This window comes from Eubalaena glacialis, chromosome 19 (assembly GCF_028564815.1).
Source record: "Eubalaena glacialis isolate mEubGla1 chromosome 19, mEubGla1.1.hap2.+ XY, whole genome shotgun sequence".
Classification (NCBI taxonomy): Eukaryota; Metazoa; Chordata; class Mammalia; order Artiodactyla; family Balaenidae; genus Eubalaena; species Eubalaena glacialis.
Window position 1 is genome coordinate 665,840 of NC_083734.1, and position 19,085 is coordinate 684,924.

A 19,085-nucleotide genomic window follows, 5' to 3' on the forward strand; every position below is an offset into this window, starting at 1 on the left:
TTTACGGCTGCTCTGTTTCCAAGAACCTCCACTTCAGTACACCTTCAATATCCCAGGAAAGAGAAAAATGGATAAAGAAATGGTGGTACTTGGCACAATGGAATATCACTCAGCCATGAAATCAATGTCATAAGGCTAGTTAGCAGCATGATGATTGGATTTAGGTACGATGATTCTAAGTGAAATAAGTCACACAGAAAAAGACACTTATCCTAAGATATCGCTTAGAGAGGGAATGTCAAAATCGCTACACTTGAACTGAATTACAAAACAGAACAGAGTCACACCTTTAGAAGACACACTATGGCTGCTTAACGGGAAAGGTGAGGTGGGGTGATGCATAAAACAAGGGTTTGAAATTAGCTCAGAGACTGCTCCATAAGCCAAATATGTAATAGACAAGGCCTACTCCCTGCTCAGTGAACTGGACTCAACACCCCCTAGTCACCGCACAAGAATATATCTGACTACTAAGAATCTGAAAACCTATGTATCGATATCTCTCTGCAAGTGAATCAAGAGGGTGTAAAGCGGCATAAACACAGCAGGGAAAAGCAGCCAAGCCCCATTCTAAACATAAATTACTTTAAAATCCCACAAAACAAAGACAGTGAAAGAGAGAGAAATTCTTACAAAACCCGTTCAGGGGCTCTTATGCCACCTGGATCGACCATATCTAGACCCACAGCTGGAAGAGACAGAAGGCTGGACACTCTTGGGGCTGAGAGGATTGGTGAGGTTGGGTGAGCAAACGCAGATACTTTAAAGTAACACCGCGTGGTACCCACACCATGGGTCTCAAATCTCCAGGTACAAGGGCATCTTCCTACATCAAAACATGCATGGGAAACCCAGAAGATGGTATGCCGTGAGATTGGGAAAGGCTTCTAAAACGCACCTCATTTCTCCTCTCCTTGTGCTCGGGTTCGCCATTCCAGGCGCTTGACTAACCATCTCCCTACTTGGAGAATCAGCACCTTTAACCTCCTGTTTCGTACAGGTTGCAATTTGTCCTGAGGATGAACGGGAAGACGGGGAACCAACGAGAGACTAGCCCTAGGTGTTGGGACAGGTACAGGTTACTCCATTTTCCCATCAGGAAGAAGAATGAACCACAGGCTCAGCCTGCCCCCAGAACCAAAATAGGGCCTGAAGCAATCCTGCGCTTTTGCGGCCAGCTCCCAAAAAGCGAGTAGACAAATGGAGCTCAGGGGCACTGCAATTCACAAACGTGCAGAGTTATAAATGATAACTCTCGTCCACAAATATATTGAGGGAAGGCAACGAAGAGGATTTGAAAGCAAGGCAGATTTGCAAGAATCAGATTTCAGGAGGTAGATTCGATTCGCCTTTAAAGCACATGAAAAGCGGCAAAACGTTGACAATGATGCCCTTGGCCAAAAAGGGCGTATGCGTTTTTTCCTGAATATATTCAGGAAAAAACGCATACGCCCTTTTCGGCCAACCAAGCAAGCCGGAAGGGCAAATCAGTGCTACAAAGAAGTCTCGCTTGCCCTCGGTCAAAAGGGCCATGCTGAAAAAAGTGTAAAAACCAGAAAAGCAGGACAGGCCATGGAGACATGGGAGCCTTGCTACGCTGATGGGCGAGATGTAAATTGCCAACATGCACTCTGGAGAAGTGTACGGTGTGTCCTGAAACAAGTAATAAACACAGCTTAGAGAGCATAGGGCACTTCCACTCATGGGCGTATAAATTGGGAAAACTAAAAATCAACAAGACACAGGCACCCCAAACTTTACGGCTGCTCTGTTTCCAAGAACCTCCACTTCGGTACACCTTCAATATCCCAGGAAAGAGAATAATGGATAAAGAAATGGTGGTACTTGGCACAATGGAATATCACTCAGCCATGAAATCAATGTCATAAGGCTAGTTAGCAGCATGATGAGTGGATTTAGCGACGATGATTCTAAGTGAAATAAGTCACACAGTAAAACACACTTATCCTAAGATATCGCTTATAGAGGGAATGTCAAAATCGCTACACTTGAACTGAATTACAAAACAGAACAGAGTCACACCATTAGAAAAGAAACTATGGCTGCTTAACGGGAAAGGTGAGGTGGGGTGATGCATAGAACAAGGGTTTGAAATTAGCTCAGAGACCGGTCCATGAGCCAAATATGTAATAGACAAGGCCTACTCCCTGCTCAGTGAACTGGACTCAACACCCCCTAGTCACCGCACAAGAATATATCTGACTAGTAAGAATCTGAAAACCTATGTATCGCTATCTCTCTGCAAGTGAATCAAGAGGGTGTAAAGCGGCATAAACACAGCAGGGAAAAGCAGCCAAGCACCATTCTAAACATAAATTACTTAAAAAAACCAACAAAACAAAGACAGTGAAAGAGAGAGAAATTCTTACAAAATCAGTTCAGGGGCTCTTATGCCACCTGGATCGAGCATATCTAGACCCACAGCTGGATGAGACATAAGGCTGGACACTCTTGGGGCTCAGAGGATTGGTGAGGTTGGGTGAGCAAACGCAGATACTTTAAAGTAACACCGCGGGGTACACACCCCATGGGTCTCAAATCTCCAGGTACAAGGGCATCTTCCTACATCAAAACATGCATGGGAAACCCAGAAGATGGTATGCCGTGAGATCGGGAAAGGTTTCTAAAACGCACCTCATTTCTCCTCTCCTTGTGCTCGGGTTCACCATTCCAGCCGCTTGACTAACCATCTCCCTACTTGGAGAAGCGGCACCTATAACCTCCTGTTTCGTACACGTTGCAATTTGTCCTGAGGATGAACGGCAAGACGGGGAACCAACGAGAGACTAGCCCTAGGTGTTGGGACAGGCACAGGTCACTCCATTTTCCCATCAGGAAGAAGAATGAACCACAGGCTCAGCCTGCCCCCCAGAACCAAAATAGGGCCTGAAGCAATCCTGCGCTTTTGCGGCCAGCTCCCAAAAAAGCGAGTAGACAAATGGAGCTCAGGGGCACTGCAATTCACAAACGTGCTGAGTTATAAATGAGAACTCTCGTCCACAAATATATTGAGGGAAGGCAACGAAGAGGATTTGAAAGCAAGGCAGATTTGCAGGAAACAGATTTCAGGAGGTAGATTCGACTCGCCTTTAAAGCACATGAAAAGCGGCACAACCTTGACAATGATGCCCTTGGCCAAAAAGGGCGTATGCGTTTTTTCCTGAATATATTCAGGAAAAAACGCATACGCCCTTTTTCGCCAACCAAGCAAGCCGGAAGGGCAAATCAGTGCTACAAAGAAGTCTCGCTTACCCTCGGTCAAAAATGCCATGCTGAAAAAAGTGTAAAAACCAGAAAAGCAGGACAGGCCATGGAGACATGGGAGCCTTGCTACGCTGATGGGCGGGATGTAAATTGCCAACAGGCACTCTGGAGAAGTGTACGGTGTGTCCTGAAACAAGTAATAAACACAGCTGAGAGAGCATAGGGCACTTCCACTCATGGGCGTATAAATTGGGAAAACTAAAAATCAACAAGACACAGGCACCCCAAACTTTACGGCTGCTCTGTTTCCAAGAACCTCCACTTCGGTACACCTTCAATATCCCAGGGAAGAGAAAAATGGATAAAGAAATGGTGGTACTTGGCACAATGGAATATCACTCAGCCATGAAATCAATGTCATAAGGCTAGTTAGCAGCATGATGAGTGGATTTAGCGACGATGATTCTAAGTGAAATAAGTCACACAGTAAAAGACACTTATCCTAAGATATAGCTTATAGAGGGAATGTCAAAATTGATACACTTGAACTGAATTACAAAACAGAACAGAGTCACACCTTTAGAAGACAAACTATGGCTGCTTAACGGGAAAGGTGAGGTGGGGTGATGCATAGAACAAGGGTTTGAAATTAGCTCAGAGACCGCTCCATAAGCCAAATATGTAATAGACAAGGCCTACTCCCTGCTCAGTGAACTGGACTCAACACCCCCTAGTCACCGCACTAGAATATATCTGACTAGTAAGAATCTGAAAACCTATGTATCGATATCTCTCTGCAAGAGAATCAAGAGGGTGTAAAGCAGCATAAACACAGCAGGGAAAAGCAGCCAAGTCCCATTCTAAACATAAATTACTTTTAAAAACCCACAAAACAAAGACAGTGAAAGAGAGAGAAATTCTTACAAAATCCGTTCAGGGTCTCTGATGCAACCTGGATTGACCATATCTAGACCCACAGCTGGATGAGACATAAGGCTGGACACTCTTGGGGCTGAGAGGATTGGTGAGGTTGGGTGAGCAAACGCAGATACTTTAAAGTAACACCGCGTGGTACTCACACCTTGGGTCTCAAATCTCCAGGTACAAGGGCATCTTCCTACATCAAAACATGCATGGGAAACCCAGAAGATGGTATGCCGTGAGATCGGGAAAGGCTTCTAAAATGCACCTCATTTCTCCTCTCCTTGTGCTCGGGTTCGCCATTCCAGCCGCTTGACTAACCATCTCCCTACTTGGAGAATCAGCACCTTTAATCTCCTGTTTCGTACAGGTTGCAATTTGTCCTGAGGATGAACGGAAAGACGGGGAACCAACGAGAGACTAGCCCTAGGTGTTGGGACAGGCACAGGTCACTCCATTTTCCCATCAGGAAGAAGAATGAACCACAGGCTCAGCCTGCCCCCGAGAACCAAAATAGGGCCTGAAGCAATCCTGCGCTTTTGCGGCCAGCTCCCAAAAAAGCGAGTAGACAAATGGAGCTCAGGGGCACTGCAATTCACAAACATGCAGAGTTATAAATGATAACTCTCGTCCACAAATTATTGAGGGATGGCAACGAAGAGGATTTGAAAGCAAGGCAGATTTGCAGGAAACAGATTTCAGGAGGTAGATTCGACTCGCCTTTAAAGCACATGAAAAGCGGCAAAACGTTGACAATGATGCCCTTGGCCAAAAAGGGCGTATGCGTTTTTTCCTGAATATATTCAGGAAAAAACGCATACGCCCTTTTTGGCCAACCAAGCAAGCCGGAAGGGCAAATCAGTGCTACAAAGAAGTCTCGCTTGCCCTCGGTCAAAAGGGCCATGCTGAAAAAAGTGTAAAAACCAGAAAAGCAGGACAGGCCATGGAGACATGGGAGCCTTGCTACACTATTGGGCGGGATGTAAATTGCCAACAGGCACTCTGGAGAAGTGTACGGTGTGTCCTGAAACAAGTAATAAACACAGCTGAGAGAGCATAGGGCACTTCCACTCATGGGCGTATAAATTCGGAAAAATAAAAATCAACAAGACACAGGCACCCCAAACTTTACGGCTGCTCTGTTTCCAAGAACCGCCACTTCGGTACACCTTCAATATCCCAGGAAAGAGAAAAATGGATAAAGAAATGGTGGTACTTGGCACAATGGAATATCACTCAGCCATGAAATCCATGTCATAAGGCTAGTTAGCAGCATGATGAGTGGATTTAGCGACGATGATTCTAAGTGAAATAAGTCACACAGAAAAAGACACTTATCCTAAGATATCGCTTAGAGAGGGAATGTCAAAATCGCTACACTTGAACTGAATTACAAAACAGAACAGAGTCACACCTTTAGAAGACACACTATGGCTGATTAACGGGAAAGGTGAGGTGGGGTGATGCATAAAACAAGGGTTTGAAATTAGCTCAGAGACCGCTCCATAAGCCAAATATGTAATAGACAAGGCCTACTCCCTGCTCAGTGAACTGGACTCAACACCCCCTAGTCACCGCACAAGAATATATCTGACTAGTAAGAATCTGAAAACCTATGTATCGATATCTCTCTGCAAGTGAATCAAGAGGGTGTAAAGCGGCATAAACACAGCAGGAAAAAGCAGCCAAGCCCCATTCTAAACATAAATTATTTTAAAAAACCCACAAAACAAAGACAGTGAAAGAGAGAGAAATTCTTACAAAAGCCGTTCAGGGTCTATGATGCAACCTGGATTGACCATATCTAGACCCACAGCTGGATGAGACATAAGGCTGGACACTCTTGGGGCTCAGAGGATTGGTGAGGTTGGGTGAGCAAACCCAGATACTTTAAAGTAACACCGCGGGGTACCCACCGCATGGGTCTCAAATCTCCAGGTACAAGGGCATCTTCCTACATCAAAACATGCAGGGGAAACCCAGAAGATGGTATGCCGTGAGATCGGGAAAGGATTCTAAAACGCACCTCATTTCTAATCTCCTTGTGCTCGGGTTCGCCATTCCAGCCGCTTGACTAACCATCTCCCTACTTGGAGAATCGGCACCTTTAACCTCCTGTTTCGTACAGGTTGCAATTTGTCCTGAGGATGAACGGGAAGACGGACAACCAACGAGAGACTAGCCCTAGGTGTTGGGACAGGCACAGGTCACTCCATTTTCCCATCAGGAAGAAGAATGAACCACAGGCCCAGCCTGCCCCCCAGAACCAAAATAGGGCCTGAAGCAATCCTGCGCTTTTGCGGCCAGCTCCCAAAAAACCGAGGAGACAAATGGAGCTCAGGGTCACTGCAATTCACAAACGTGCAGAGTTATAAATGAGAACTCTCGTCCACAAATATATTGAGGGAAGGCAACGAAGAGCATTTGAAAGCAAGGCAGATTTGCAGGAAACAGATTTCAGGAGGTAGATTCGACTCGCCTTTAAAGCACATGAAAAGCGGCAAAACGTTGACAGTAATGCCCTTGGCCAAAAAGGGCGTATGCGTTTTTTCCTGAATATATTCAGGAAAAAACGCATACGCCCTTTTTGGCCAACCAAGCAAGCCGGAAGGTCAAATCAGTGCTACAAAGAAGTCTCGCTTGCCCTCGGTCAAAAATGCCATGCTGAAAAAAGTGTAAAAACCAGAAAAGCAGGACAGGCCATGGAGACATGGGAGCCTTGCTACGCTAATGGGCAGGATGTAAATTGCCAACAGGCACTCTGGAGAAGTGTACGGTGTGTCCTGAAACAAGTAATAAACACAGCTTAGAGAGCATAGGGCACTTCCACTCATGGGCGTATAAATTGGGAAAACTAAAAATCAACAAGACACAGGCACCCCAAACTTTACGGCTGCTCTGTTTCCAAGAACCTCCACTTCGGTACACCTTCAATATCCCAGGAAAGAGAAAAATGGATAAACAAATGGTGGTACTTGGCACAATGGAATATCACTCAGCCATGAAATCAATGTCATAAGGCTAGTTAGCAGCATGATGAGTGGATTTAGGTACGATGATTCTAAGTGAAATAAGTCACACAGAAAAAGACACTTATCCTAAGATATCGCTTAGAGAGGGAATGTCAAAATCGCTACACTTGAACTGAATTACAAAACAGAACAGAGTCACACCTTTAGAAGACACAGTATGGCTGATTAACGGGAAAGGTGACGTGGGGTGATGCATAAAACAAGGGTTTGAAATTAGCTCAGAGACCGCTCCATAAGCCAAATATGTACTAGACAAGGCCTACTCCCTGCTCAGTGAACTGGACTCAACACCCCCTAGTCACCGCACAAGAATATATCTGACTAGTAAGAATCTGAAAACCTATGTATCGATATCTCTCTGCAAGTGAATCAAGAAGGTTTAAAGCGGCATAAACACAGCAGGGAAAAGCAGCCAAGATCCATTCTAAACATAAATTACTTTAAAAAACCCACAAAACAAAGACAGTGAAAGAGAGAGAAATTCTTACAAAATCCGTTCAGGGTCTCTGATGCAACCTGGATTGACCATATCTAGACCCACAGTTGGATGAGACATAAGGCTGGACACTCTTAGGGCTGAGAGGATTGGTGAGGTTGGGTGAGCAAACGCAGATACTTTAAAGTAACACCGTGGGGTACACACCCCATGGGTCTCAAATCTCCAGGTACAAGGGCATTTTCCTACATCAAAACCTGCATGGGAAACCCAGAAGATGGTATGCCGTGAGATCGGGAAAGGCTTCTAAAACGCACCTCATTTCTCCTCTCGTTGTGCTCGGGTTCGCCATTCCAGCCGCTTCACTAACCATCTCCCTACTTGGAGAATCAGCACCTTTAACCTCCTGTTTCGTACAGATTGCAATTTGTCCTGAGGAAGAACGGGAAGACGGGTAACCAACGAGAGACTAGCCCTAGGTGTTGGGACAGGCACAGGTCACTCCATTTTCCCATCAGGAAGAAGAATGAACCACAGGCTCAGCCTGCCCCCCAGAACCAAAATAGGGCCTGAAGCAATCCTGCACTTTTGCGGCCAGCTCACAAAAAAGCGAGTAGACAAATGGAGCTCAGGGGCACTGCAATTCACAAACGTGCAGAGTTATAAATGAGAACTCTCGTCCACAAATATATTGAGGGAAGGCAACGAAGAGGATTTGAAAGCAAGGCAGATTTGGAAGAAACAGATTTCAGGAGGTAGATTCGACTCGCCTTTAAAGCACATGAAAAGCGGCACAACCTTGACAATGATGCCCTTGGCCAAAAAGGGCGTATGCGTTTTTCCCTGAATATATTCAGGAAAAAACGCATACGCCCTTTTTGGCCAACCAAGCAAGCCGGAAGGGCAAATCAGTGCTACAAAGAAGTCTCGCTTGCCCTCGGTCAAAAGGGCCATGCTGAAAAAAGTGTAAAAACCAGAAAAGCAGGACAGGCCATGGAGACATGGGAGCCTTGCTACGCTAATGGGCAGGATGTACATTGCCAAAAGGAACTCTGGAGAAGTGTACGGTGTGTCCTGAAACAAGTAATAAACACAGCTTAGAGAGCATAGGGCACTTCCACTCATGGGCGTATAAATTGGGAAAACTAAAAATCAACAAGACACAGGCACCCCAAACTTTATGGCTGCTCTGTTTCCAAGAACCTCCACTTCGGTACACCTTCAATATCCCAGGAAAGAGAAAAATGGATAAACAAATGGTGGTACTTGGCACAATGGAATATCACTCAGCCATGAAATCAATGTCATAAGGCTAGTTAGCAGCATGATGAGTGGATTTAGCGACGATGATTCTAAGTGAAATAAGTCACACAGAAAAAGACACTTATCCTAAGATATCGCTTAGAGAGGGAATGTCAAAATCGCTACACTTGAACTGAATTACAAAACAGAACAGAGTCACACCTTTAGAAGACACACTATGGCTGATTAACGGGAAAGGTGAGGTGGGGTGATGCATAAAACAAGGGTTTGAAATTAGCTCAGAGACCGCTCCATAAGCCAAATATGTAATAGACAAGGCCTACTCCCTGCTCAGTGAACTGGACTCAACACCCCCTAGTCACCACACAAGAATATATCTGACTAGTAAGAATCTGAAAACCTATGTATCGATATCTCTCTGCAAGTGAATCAGGAGGGTGTAAAGCGGCATAAACACAGCAGGGAAAAGCAGCCAAGCCCCATTCTAAACATAAATTATTTTAAAAAACCCACAAAACAAAGACAGTGAAAGAGAGAGAAATTCTTACAAAATCCGTTCAGGGTCTATGATGCAACCTGGATTGACCATATCTAGACCCACAGCTGGATGAGACATAAGGCTGGACACTCTTGGGGCTCAGAGGATTGGTGAGGTTGGGTGAGCAAACCCAGATACTTTAAAGTAACACCGCGGGGTACCAACCTCATGGGTCTCAAATCTCCAGGTACAAGGGCATCTTCCTACATCAAAACATGCATGGGAAACCCAGAAGATGGTATGCCGTGAGATCGGGAAAGGATTCTAAAACGCACCTCATTTCTAATCTCCTTGTGCTCGGGTTCGCCATTCCAGCCGCTTGACTAACCATCTCCCTACTTGGAGAATCGGCACCTTTAACCTCCTGTTTCGTACAGGTTGCAATTTGTCCTGAGGATGAACGGGAAGACGGGCAACCAACGAGAGACTAGCCCTAGGTGTTGGGACAGGCACAGGTCACTCCATTTTCCCATCAGGAAGAAGAATGAACCACAGGCTCAGCCTGCCCCCCAGAACCAAAATAGGGCCTGAAGCAATCCTGCGCTTTTGCGGCCAGCTCCCAAAAAACCGAGGAGACAAATGGAGCTCAGGGTCACTGCAATTCACAAACGTGCAGAGTTATAAATGAGAACTCTCGTCCACAAGTATATTGAGGGAAGGCAACGAAGAGGATTTGAAAGCAAGGCAGATTTGCAGGAAACAGATTTCAGGAGGTAGATTCGACTCGCCTTTAAAGCACATGAAAAGCGGCAAAACGTTGACAGTAATGCCCTTGGCCAAAAAGGGCGTATGCGTTTTTTCCTGAATATATTCAGGAAAAAACGCATACGCCCTTTTTGGCCAACCAAGCAAGCCGGAAGGGCAAATCAGTGCTACAAAGAAGTCTCGCTTGCCCTCGGTCAAAAATGCCATGCTGAAAAAAGTGTAAAAACCAGAAAAGCAGGACAGGCCATGGAGACATGGGAGCCTTGCTACGCTAATGGGCAGGATGTAAATTGCCAACAGGCACTCTAGAGAAGTGTACGGTGTGTCCTGAAACAAGTAATAAACACAGCTTAGAGAGCATAGGGCACTTCCACTCATGGGCGTATAAATTGGGAAAACTAAAAATCAACAAGACACAGGCACCCCAAACTTTACGGCTGCTCTGTTTCCAAGAACCTCCACTTCGGTACACCTTCAATATCCCAGGAAAGAGAAAAATGGATAAACAAATGGTGGTACTTGGCACAATGGAATATCACTCAGCCATGAAATCAATGTCATAAGGCTAGTTAGCAGCATGATGAGTGGATTTAGGTACGATGATTCTAAGTGAAATAAGTCACACAGAAAAAGACACTTATCCTAAGATATCGCTTAGAGAGGGAATGTCAAAATCGCTACACTTGAACTGAATTACAAAACAGAACAGAGTCACACCTTTAGAAGACACAGTATGGCTGATTAACGGGAAAGGTGACGTGGGGTGATGCATAAAACAAGGGTTTGAAATTAGCTCAGAGACCGCTCCATAAGCCAAATATGTAATAGACAAGGCCTACTCCCTGCTCAGTGAACTGGACTCAACACCCCCTAGTCACCGCACAAGAACATATCTGACTAGTAAGAATCTGAAAACCTATGTATCGATATCTCTCTGCAAGTGAATCAAGAAGGTGTAAAGCGGCATAAACACAGCAGGGAAAAGCAGCCAAGATCCATTCTAAACATAAATTACTTTAAAAAACCCACAAAACAAAGACAGTGAAAGAGAGAGAAATTCTTACAAAATCCGTTCAGGGTCTCTGATGCAACCTGGATTGACCATATCTAGACCCACAGTTGGATGAGACATAAGGCTGGACACTCTTGGGGCTGAGAGGATTGGTGAGGTTGGGTGAGCAAACGCAGATACTTTAAAGTAACACCATGGGGTACACACCCCATGGGTCTCAAATCTCCAGGTACAAGGGCATTTTCCTACATCAAAACCTGCATGGGAAACCCAGAAGATGGTATGCCGTGAGATCGGGAAAGGCTTCTAAAACGCACCTCATTTCTCCTCTCGTTGTGCTCGGGTTCGCCATTCCAGCCACTTCACTAACCATCTCCCTACTTGGAGAATCAGCACCTTTAACCTCCTGTTTCGTACAGATTGCAATTTGTCCTGAGGAAGAACGGGAAGACGGGTAACCAACGAGAGACTAGCCCTAGGTGTTGGGACAGGCACAGGTCACTCCATTTTCCCATCAGGAAGAAGAATGAACCACAGGCTCAGCCTGCCCCCCAGAACCAAAATAGGGCCTGAAGCAATCCTGCGCTTTTGCGGCCAGCTCCCAAAAAAGCGAGTAGACAAATGGAGCTCAGGGGAACTGCAATTCACAAACGTGCAGAGTTATAAATGAGAACTCTCGTCCACAAATATATTGAGGGAAGGCAACGAAGAGGATTTGAAAGCAAGGCAGATTTGGAAGAAACAGATTTCAGGAGGTAGATTCGACTCGCCTTTAAAGCACATGAAAAGCGGCACAACCTTGACAATGATGCCCTTGGCCAAAAAGGGCGTATGCGTTTTTCCCTGAATATATTCAGGAAAAAACGCATACGCCCTTTTTGGCCAACCAAGCAAGCCGGAAGGGCAAATCAGTGCTAAAAAGAAGTCTCGCTTGCCCTCGGTCAAAAGGGCCATGCTGAAAAAAGTGTAAAAACCAGAAAAGCAGGACAGGCCATGGAGACATGGGAGCCTTGCTACGCTAATGGGCAGGATGTACATTGCCAAAAGGAACTCTGGAGAAGTGTACGGTGTGTCCTGAAACAAGTAATAAACACAGCTTAGAGAGCATAGGGCACTTCCAGTCATGGGCGTATAAATTGGGAAAACTAAAAATCAACAAGACACAGGCACCCCAAACTTTATGGCTGCTCTGTTTCCAAGAACCTCCACTTCGGTACACCTTCAATATCCCAGGAAAGAGAAAAATGGATAAACAAATGGTGGTACTTGGCACAATGGAATATCACTCAGCCATGAAATCAATGTCATAAGGCTAGTTAGCAGCATGATGAGTGGATTTAGCGACGATGATTCTAAGTGAAATAAGTCACACAGAAAAAGACACTTATCCTAAGATATCGCTTAGAGAGGGAATGTCAAAATCGCTACACTTGAACTGAATTACAAAACAGAACAGAGTCACACCTTTAGAAGACACACTATGGCTGATTAACGGGAAAGGTGACGTGGGGTGATGCATAAAACAAGGGTTTGAAATTAGCTCAGAGACCGCTCCATAAGCCAAATATGTAATAGACAAGGCCTACTCCCTGCTCAGTGAACTGGACTCAACACCCCCTAGTCACCGCACAAGAATATATCTGACTAGTAAGAATCTGAAAACCTATGTATCGATATCTCTCTGCAAGTGAATCAAGAGGCTGTAAAGTGGCATAAACACAGCAGGGAAAAGCAGCCAAGCGCCATTCTAAACATAAATTATTTTAAAAAACCCACAAAACAAAGACAGTGAAAGAGAGAGAAATTCTTACAAAATCCGTTCAGGGTCTCTGATGCAAACTGGATTGACCATATCTAGACCCACAGCTGGATGAGACAGAAGGCTGGACACTCTTGGGGCTCAGAGGATTGGTGAGGTTGGGTGAGCAAAGGCAGATATTTAAAGTAATACCGCGGGGTACCCATCCCATGGGTCTCAAATCTCCAGGTACAAGGCAATCTTCCTACATCAAAACATGCATGGGAAACCCAGAAGATGGTATGCCGTGAGATCGGGAAAGGTTTCTAAAACGCACCTCATTTCTCCTCTCCTTGTGCTCGGGTTCGCCATTCCAGCGACTTGACTAACCATCTCCCTACTTGGAGAATCGTCACCTTTAACCTCCTGTTTCGTACAGGTTGCAATTTGTCCTGAGGATGAACGAGAAGACGGGCAACCAACGAGAGACTAGCCTTAGGTGTTGGAACAGTCACAGGTCACTCCATTTTCCCATCAGGAAGAAGAATGAACCACAGGCTCAGCCTGCCCCCCAGAACCAAAATAGGGCCTGAAGCAATCCTGCGCTTTTGCGGCCAGCTCCCAAAAAAGCGAGTAGACAAATGGAGCTCAGGGGCACTGCAATTCACAAACGTGCAGAGTTATAAATGAGAACTCTCGTCCACAAATATATTGAGGGAAGGCAACGAAGAGGATTTGAAAGCAAGGCAGATTTGCAGGAAACAGATTTCAGGAGGTAGATTCGACTCGCCTTTAAAGCACGGGAAAAGCGGCAAAACGTTGACAATGATGCCCTTGGCCAAAAAGGGCGTATGCGTTTTTTCCTGAATATATTCAGGAAAAAACGCATACGCCCTTTTTGGCCAACCAAGCAAGCCAGAAGGGCAAATCAGTGCTACAAAGAAGTCTCGCTTGCCCTCGGTCAAAAATGCCATGCTGAAAAAAGTGTAAAAACCAGAAAAGCAGGACAGGCCATGGAGACATGGGAGCCTTGCTACGCTAATGGGCAGGATGTAAATAGCCAACAGGCACTCTGGAGAAGTGTACGGTGTGGCCTGCAACAAGTAATAAACACAGCTTAGAGAGCATAGGGCACTTCCAGTCATGGGCGTATAAATTGGGAAAACTAAAAATCAACAAGACACAGGCACCCCAAACTTTACGGCTGCTCTGTTTCCAAGAACCTCCACTTCGGTACACCTTCAATATCCCAGGAAAGAGAAAAATGGATAAACAAATGGTGGTACTTGGCACAATGGAATATCACTCAGCCATGAAATCAATGTCATAAGGCTAGTTAGCAGCATGATGAGTGGATTTAGCGACGATGATTCTAAGTGAAATAAGTCACACAGAAAAAGACACTTATCCTAAGATATCGCTTAGAGAGGGAATGTCAAAATCGCTACACTTGAACTGAATTACAAAACAGAACAGAGTCACACCTTTAGAAGACACAGTATGGCTGATTAACGGGAAAGGTGACGTGGGGTGATGCATAAAACAGGGGTTTGAAATAAGCTCAGAGACCGCTCCATAAGCCAAATATGTAATAGACAAGGCCTACTCCCTGCTCAGTGAACTGGACTCAACACCCCGTAGTCACCGCACAAGAATATATCTGACTAGTAAGAATCTGAAAACCTATGTATCGATATCTCTCTGCAAGTGAATCAAGAGGGTGTAAAGCGGCATAAACACAGCAGGGAAAAGCAGCCAAGATCCATTCTAAACATAAATTACTTTAAAAAACCCACAAAACAAAGACAGTGAAAGAGAGAGAAATTCTTACAAAATCCGTTCAGGGTCTCTGATGCAACCTGGATTGACCATATCTAGACCCACAGCTGGATGAGACATAAGGCTGGACACTCTTGGGGCTGAGAGGATTGGTGAGGTTGGGTGAGCAAACGCAGATACTTTAAAGTAAAACCGCGGGGTACCCACCCAATGGGTCTCAAATCTCCAGATACAAGGGCATCTTCCTACATCAAAACCTGCATGGGAAACGCAGAAGATGGTATGCCGTGAGATCGGGAAAGGTTTCTAAAACGCACCTCATTTCTCCTCTCCTTGTGCTCGGGTTCGCCATTCCAGCGACTTGACTAACCATCTCCCTACTTGGAGAATCGTCACCTTTAACCTCCTGTTTCGTACAGGTTGCAATTTGTCCTGAGGATGAACGAGAAGACGGGCAACCAACGAGAGACTAGCCCTAGGTGTTGGGACAGGCACAGGTCACTCCATTTTCCCATCAGGAAGAAGAATGAACCACAGGCTCAGCCTGCCCCCCAGAACCAAAATAGGGCCTGAAGCAATCCTGCGCTTTTGCGGCCAGCTCCCAAAAAAGCGAGTAGACAAATGGAGCTCAGGGGCACTGCAATTCACAAACGTGCAGAGTTATAAATGATAACTCTCGTCCACAAATTATTGAGGGAAGGCAACGAAGAGGATTTGAAAGCAAGGCAGATTTGCAGGAAACAGATTTCAGGAGGTAGATTTGACTCGCCTTTAAAGCACATGAAAAGCGGCAAAACGTTGACAATGATGCCCTTGGCCAAAAAGGGCGTATGCGTTTTTTCCTGAATATATTCAGGAAAAAACGCATACGCCCTTTTTGGCCAACCAAGCAAGCCGGAAGGGCAAATCAGCGCTACAAAGAAGTCTCGCTTGCCCTCGGTCAAAAATGCCATGCTGAAAAAAGTGTAAAAACCAGAAAAGCAGGACAGGCCATGGAGACATGGGAGCCTTGCTACGCTGATGGGCGGGATGTAAATTGCCAACAGGCACTCTGGAGAATTGTACGGTGTGTCCTGAAACAAGTAATAAACACAGCTGAGAGAGCATAGGGCACTTCCACTCATGGGCGTATAAATCGGGAAAACTAAAAATCAACAAGACACAGGCACCCCAAACTTTACGGCTGCTCTGTTTCCAAGAACCTCCACTTCAGTACACCTTCAATATCCCAGGAAAGAGAAAAATGGATAAAGAAATGGTGGTACTTGGCACAATGGAATATCACTCAGCCATGAAATCAATGTCATAAGGCTAGTTAGCAGCATGATGATTGGATTTAGGTACGATGATTCTAAGTGAAATAAGTCACACAGAAAAAGACACTTATCCTAAGATATCGCTTAGAGAGGGAATGTCAAAATCGCTACACTTGAACTGAATTACAAAACAGAACAGAGTCACACCTTTAGAAGACACACTATGGCTGCTTAACGGGAAAGGTGAGGTGGGGTGATGCATAAAACAAGGGTTTGAAATTAGCTCAGAGACCGCTCCATAAGCCAAATATGTAATAGACAAGGCCTACTCCCTGCTCAGTGAACTGGACTCAACACCCCCTAGTCACCGCACAAGAATATATCTGACTAGTAAGAATCTGAAAACCTATGTATCGATATCTCTCTGCAAGTGAATCAAGAGGGTGTAAAGCGGCATAAACACAGCAGGGAAAAGCAGCCAAGCCCCATTCTAAACATAAATTATTTTAAAAAACCCACAAAACAAAGACAGTGAAAGAGAGAGAAATTCTTACAAAATCCGTTCAGGGTCTATGATGCAACCTGGATTGACCATATCTAGACCCACAGCTGGATGAGACATAAGGCTGGACACTCTTGGGGCTCAGAGGATTGGTGAGGTTGGGTGAGCAAACCCAGATACTTTAAAGTAACACCGCGGGGTACCCACCCCATGGGTCTCAAATCTCCAGGTACAAGGGCATCTTCCTACATCAAAACATGCATGGGAAACCCAGAAGATGGTATGCCGTGAGATCGGGAAAGGATTCTAAAACGCACCTCATTTCTAATCTCCTTGTGCTCGGGTTCGCCATTCCAGCCGCTTGACTAACCATCTCCCTACTTGGAGAATCGGCACCTTTAACCTCCTGTTTCGTACAGGTTGCAATTTGTCCTGAGGATGAACGGGAAGACGGGCAACCAACGAGAGACTAGCCCTAGGTGTTGGGACAGGCACAGGTCACTCCATTTTCCCATCAGGAAGAAGAATGAACCACAGGCTCAGCCTGCCCCCCAGAACCAAAATAGGGCCTGAAGCAATCCTGCGCTTTTGCGGCCAGCTCCCAAAAAAGCGAGTAGACAAATGGAGCTCAGGGGCACTGCAATTCACAAACGTGCAGAGTTATAAATGATAACTCTCGTCCACAAATTATTGAGGGAAGGCAACGAAGAGGATTTGAAAGCAAGGCAGATTTGCAGGAAACAGATTTCAGGAGGTAGATTTGACTCGCCTTTAAAGCACATGAAAAGCGGCAAAACGTTGACAATGATGCCCTTGGCCAAAAAGGGCGTATGCGTTTTTTCCTGAATATATTCAGGAAAAAACGCATACGCCCTTTTTGGCCAACCAAGCAAGCCGGAAGGGCAAATCAGTGCTACAAAGAAGTCTCGCTTGCCCTCGGTCAAAAATGCCATGCTGAAAAAAGTGTAAAAACCAGAAAAGCAGGACAGGCCATGGAGACATGGGAGCCTTGCTACGCTAATGGGCAGGATGTAAATTGCCAACAGGCACTCTGGAGAAGTGTACGGTGTGGCCTGCAACAAGTAATAAACACAGCTTAGAGAGCATAGGGCACTTCCAGTCATGGGCGTATAAATTGGGAAAACTAAAAATCAACAAGACACAGGCACCCCAAACTTTACGGCTGCTCTGTTTCCAAGAACCTCCACTTCGGTACACCTTCAATATCCCAGGAAAGAGAAAAATGGATAAACAAATGGTGGTACTTGGCACAATGGAATATCACTCAGCCATGAAATCAATGTCATAAGGCTAGTTAGCAGCATGATGAGTGGATTTAGCGACGATGATTTTAAGTGAAATAAGTCACACAGAAAAAGACACTTATCCTAAGATATCGCTTAGAGAGGGAATGTCAAAATCGCTACACTTGAACTGAATTACAAAACAGAACAGAGTCACACCTTTAGAAGACACACTATGGCTGATTAACGGGAAAGGTGACGTGGGGTGATGCATAAAACAGGGGTTTGAAATTAGCTCAGAGACCGCTCCATAAGCCAAATATGTAATAGACAAGGCCTACTCCCTGCTCAGTGAACTGGACTCAACACCCCGTAGTCACCGCACAAGAATATATCTGACTAGTAAGAATCTGAAAACCTATGTATCGATATCTCTCTGCAAGTGAATCAAGAGGGTGTAAAGCGGCATAAACACAGCAGGGAAAAGCAGCCAAGATCCATTCTAAACATAAATTACTTTAAAAAACCCACAAAACAAAGACAGTGAAAGAGAGAGAAATTCTTACAAAATCCGTTCAGGGTCTCTGATGCAAACTGGATTGACCATATCTAGACCCACAGCTGGATGAGACATAAGGCTGGACACTCTTGGGGCTGAGAGGATTGGTGAGGTTGGGTGAGCAAACGCAGATACTTTAAAGTAAAACCGCGGGGTACCCACCCAATGGGTCTCAAATCTCCAGATACAAGGGCATCTTCCTACATCAAAACCTGCATGGGAAACCCAGAAGATGGTATGCCGTGAGATCGGGAAAGGTTTCTAAAACGCACCTCATTTCTCCTCTCCTTGTGCTCGGGTTCGCCATTCCAGCGACTTGACTAACCATCTCCCTACTTGGAGAATCGTCACCTTTAACCTCCTGTTTCGTACAGGTTGCAATTTGTCCTGAGGATGAACGAGAAGATGGGCAACCAACGAGAGACTAGCCCTAGGTGTTGGGACAGGCACAGGTCACTCCATTTTCCCATCAGGAAGAAGAATGAACCACAGGCTCAGCCTGCCCCCCAGAACCAAAATAGGGCCTGAAGCAATCCTGCGCTTTTGCGGCCAGCTCCCAAAAAACCGAGGAGACAAATGGAGCTCAGGGTCACTGCAATTCACAAACGTAATGAGTTATAAATGATAACTCTCGTCCACAAATTATTGAGGGAAGGCAACGAAGAGGATTTGAAAGCAAGGCAGATTTGCAGGAAACAGATTTCAGGAGGTAGATTTGACTCGCCTTTAAAGCACATGAAAAGCGGCAAAACGTTGACAATGATGCCCTTGGCCAAAAAGGGCGTATGCGTTTTTTCCTGAATATATTCAGGAAAAAACGCATACGCCCTTTTTGGCCAACCAAGCAAGCCGGAAGGGCAAATCAGCGCTACAAA